Source organism: Lynx rufus, unplaced genomic scaffold (genome assembly GCF_022079265.1).
Source record: "Lynx rufus isolate CCGP_SWC_20201006 ecotype Redwood Valley unplaced genomic scaffold, mLynRuf1.p SCAF_22, whole genome shotgun sequence".
In the NCBI taxonomy this organism is placed as follows: domain Eukaryota; kingdom Metazoa; phylum Chordata; class Mammalia; order Carnivora; family Felidae; genus Lynx; species Lynx rufus.
This window is the reverse complement of record NW_025814837.1, coordinates 12,477,570-12,482,152: the sequence shown is the minus strand read 5'-3', so window position 1 is coordinate 12,482,152 and position 4,583 is coordinate 12,477,570. Positions and strand designations below refer to the sequence as shown.

Below are 4,583 nucleotides of genomic sequence, written 5' to 3'. Positions count from 1 at the left end.
AAGTCATATTGGCTCTACCTTCAAAGTATATCCTAAATAATCAAACCATCTATATGTTACCACTTAGTAAACCACTATCATTCTGCTCTGAGCCACCGTATTCTCTTGCCTGAACTCTGGAGTAAACTCTAACTGGTTTTCCTGCATTTTTGATCCTCCACCGTAGAAGGTGCATAGAGCAACTAGAGAAATCCTGTTAAAATACATATCTAGTCATATCATTTTTATGATCAAAATAATTCAATTACTTCCCTATAGACTTAAGGTGAAATTCAGGAACCACTGTGATTTATAAGATCTGGATCCATACTGCTTCTCTATTTAATCCCTATCAGATCTCCTTACCCACTGGGTTCCTCCAGACATCTTGACTCCTTGGTGCTCCTGTAGCATGCCAGGCAACTGCCTCAGAACTTTACTTTGCACTTGCTGTCCCATCTGCCTGGCATTCTTTTCCCTCAAATAACCAGGTGATTTTATTTCTCACCTCATTCTACCCTCTCCTCAAATATTATCATTTCAACAAAAATAATTATGTTTTATCCATATGACTAAGTTTTACTTAGCCATAGAAGAGACATTTGGAGCATGGAGTACTTGCTTTCCCTGGTGTGATTCCATTCCGGAGTTTATCTCCATCCGCCTTCTTTCCCTCCTATGCGTGCGTCACCATCCCATGGAAGATTTGATGGACATGAGCCCTTTGAAGTCCCAGATATATCTTTTTAGCTGTAACTAAAGTCTGGCAAAGATTACAGTTTTAAGGTGGATTATCATGAAAATGAGCACAAGTTATCTTTAAGAATAGTTCAGGGGTTGGTGTAAAGGATGAATTGCACACTGATGAAGCAAAGGCAACAGAAACTTCAAAAATGTCTGTACAGCCAAGGTTTCCCTTGGAGGCTTTGAAATAACACTACTGTGGTCTTATGACTGACATACTGTTTAAGGCCTATGCACAGTGGTGGACAATATTTAGTAGCTGTGGGGGAAGACACAGAGTGAGAAGATGCAGAGGAAGAGGATGGGAAACTCCTTAGTATATCTGGAAAGTGTTCTAACCTTGGAAGTGGTAGCACATTTCCACAGGAAAAAACAAAACTTATTGCTGGTGAAAATGATAAGGAAGATGAGGAGGAAGATGATGATGATGGTGATGATGATGATGGTGAACATGATAATGATGAGGAAGCTGAAGAAAGAGCTCCAGTAAAAAATCTATATGAGATACTCCAGCCAAAAATGAAAGCCAGAATGAAAGAGACTCAAAACCATTAACACCAAAATTAAAAGGCCCCATGTCCTTCAAAAAAACAGGAAGAAGCTCCTCAAACACCCAAAGGACCTAGTTCTGTAGAGGACATTAAAGTAAAAATGCAAGTAAGTATACAAAAGGGTGGTTCTCTTCCCAAAGTGGAAGCCAACTTCACCAATTATGTAAAGAATTGCCTCCGAATGACTGACCTGGAGGTTATTGAAGATCTCTGACATGGAGGAAATCTCTTTAAGAAAACAGTTTATTAAGCATCCGACTTTGGCTCAGGTCATGATCTTACAATTAGTGGGTTCAAGCCCACATTGAGCTCTGTGCTAACAGCTCACAGCCTGGAGCCTGCTTTGGATTCTGTGTCTCCCTGCCTCTGCCTCTCTCTCCTGCTCATGCTCAGTCTCTCAATCAAAAATAGATTTTAAAAAATATTTTTTAAGAAAATAGTTTAAACCGTTTGTTAAGATTTTCCATTTTTTTCATATCTAAAATAGTTGATATCTGGCTATTCTTTTTATAACACAGAGTGAGAATTTTCCCTACCATGTCTGATAAATGTTCAGGTTCCACTGCCAAGAATGCGTTGTCCAAAATACCTGTGTAGTGTTTTAAAGATGGAACTCTGCCCTTTGTTTGTTTTTAAGTATGTATGGAATGTTACAATAGGACATAGTAGTCATGACAGACAAATGGAAATGGTGGGAAGACAAAGATATACATGTAAAATAAGCTAAGTGTTTTAACGGTAACAAAAAAAGAGCATGGAGTGCTTAATATTTGTATTTAAGTATAAAATTCAATCTACAAATTTACACACAGAATACTGTGTCAACAGTCTGCGTATTACACATGCACAGAAAAAGTGGAAAGAAATAAACTGAAAATCCCTATTAAAACTTTCTTAGAGTGGTAAAACAGTATTTGTTGTCTTATCATTTATATTTTCTTTCATTTTTTCAGTGTGTTTTTTATTTTTTATTTTATTTAAAAAAATTTTTTTTCAATGTTTTTATTTTATTTTTGAGACAGAGAGAGACAGAGCATGAGCAAGGGAGGGGCAGAGAGAGAGGGAGACACAGAATCTGAAGCAGACTACAGGCTCTGAGCTGTCTGCACAGACGTGGGGCTGGAACTCACAGACAGTGAGATCATGACCTGAGCCAAAGTCGGATGCCTAACTGACTGAGCCACCCAGGCGCCCCTCAGTGTATTTTTTAAATTAGAAAAAGATATATTTTAAGAATTGAGCACCTGCTGTGTGCATCTCACTGTCTGGGACTGGTAGGTATGAAATTAAAGAGGTGTTCTAATTTTAACTGGGAAAATACATGAATAAATCACTAATTGTAATTTCAGTCAAATATGACAAAGTTATATGAGCAATATGTACACTTCTTAATTTCTTAAAGATTTATTTTCTCACTTGTAAAATAGAAATAGCGATACATTGGGGCGCCTGGGCGGCTCAGTCGGTTAAGCGTCCGACTCGGGCTCAGGTCATTGATCTCACGGTTTGTGAGTTCGAGCCCCGTTTCGGGCTCTGTGCTGACAACTCAGAGCGTGGAGCCTGCATTGGATTCTGTGTCTCCCTCTCTCTGTGCCCCTCCCCCACTTGTGCTCTCTCTTTCTCTGTCTCTCAAAAATGAATAGATGTAAAAACATTTTTTTAAAAAGAAATAATGATACATCTTCATAATTCTGCAGTAATATTACATGAACTAATGTGAGTAAAAGACTGAACACAACAACTCACTAACAGCCTACTCAATTAGTCACTTTTAGTGTTATTCTTATCAGTATAACAGAGGTAGGAGTGATTTTTTTAAACAATATCAGGGAAGACATAATAAAGTAGTGGGCATTGAATTGAGCTTAAAAAGTAATAGTAGTTGACAGCTTAGCAAATAGCATGGGCTAAGATATGCTATGGTAACAAGAACTCCACCAAACTTCAATGGCTCAGGATAACAAAACCTAGTTTCTTATACAGCAATGGGGACAGACTGTCTCTGGTCATCAGAATCCCTCAGAGGGACCTGAATGAACAAGCTGAAATTGTGATCTATGCTTAACCTGTGCAGCAGGAGGAGTGGTATGCATTCACTCACTCACTGTCTCAAAAATTTTCTGGGCAGAAGAGACACATTTCACTTTCATTCACATTTCAACAGCCAAACAAAGCTACATGGCTAAATCTAACTTTAAACTGATGGCAAGAGATCCTACTCTGTGCATGAAAGCTAAAAAGCTGGAAATATTGGGTGAAAGCACAAATGATCACTGACTTTAGTGATCAACTGACGATGAAAGTTGGTAGATCTGTTTCCTCAATAGGATAATTTGGACAATGATACAGTGTTAGGCCCTGACTTTTTCCTCTATCTCTGGATAGCAACAAGATGAAAGTGTATCACCTCCAGCAATATGGCAGAATGGATATCCCCAAATCATCCTGTTCCAAAAATGCCAGAAAAAGTTGAATAATTTTTAAAAGAATAAAGAACATGTCTGAGTTGGTAATAAAGCCAGAGTAATCCCTAGAGGCAGAGAGCAAATAGAAAGCATAAATCCCTCGTAATAAGTGAAATAAAGTCCATGGTTTCCCTGGGAAAAGCTGTACATTTCTTAATATAGAGCTTTGATTTTAATAACCTATGTGTGCCCACAGCCCACACAAAGTGAAAGATCAAATCAGAGATCACACATAGACCTGAGATTCAAGTGTAACAATCTCAATAAAGAGTGAACCTGGAAAAATAAATAAAACAGAAAAGCAATCATTTGCAAAGATAGAACGTTTGAAAGCTTGTCTATTTCAGCCTTGGATTTCAGGATTCTTAACCACAAGCTGGTGTTCATGTGGTTTGGTGGTGGAAGCTCACCCCACCTAGGTGGTCTGACAACCCAGGGGAAAGAATAAAGTTTAAAGCATTTCATGAAATGATCATGTGCTATGACTGTTCCAGGTACTAAGCAGAAATAAATGCAAATATTCTCTGAAGGAATAAAACTTCAGTGTAGGTCACAAGGATTCCCAACAAACACAGTTGTTTTCAACATGAATGCTCAACAAAAATAATGATAAAGCAAATGATAGAACATAACATTGTTATACACAGTTGAAAAAATTCAAATTTAAATTTTAGAGATAATACAATAATTAAAATGTAAATATCTAAGATGATTTTAAAATTGTAGTAAAATGAGCTTCACATAGAGCTTACCATTTCAAACAACTTAAAGTGTACTTAACCAGTGACATCAAGTGCATTTACAATTATGTGCAAACATCACCACTAACTAGTTCCAGATACCA

At 37.5% G+C, this 4,583-nt stretch overlaps 1 pseudogene; it reads left to right on the top strand.

Moving 5' to 3' along the window:
• The first annotated feature begins 676 nt into the window (after window positions 1-676).
• Window positions 677-1,508, top strand: LOC124517516 (nucleophosmin-like; annotated as a pseudogene).
• The last annotated feature ends 3,075 nt before the right edge of the window (window positions 1,509-4,583 follow it).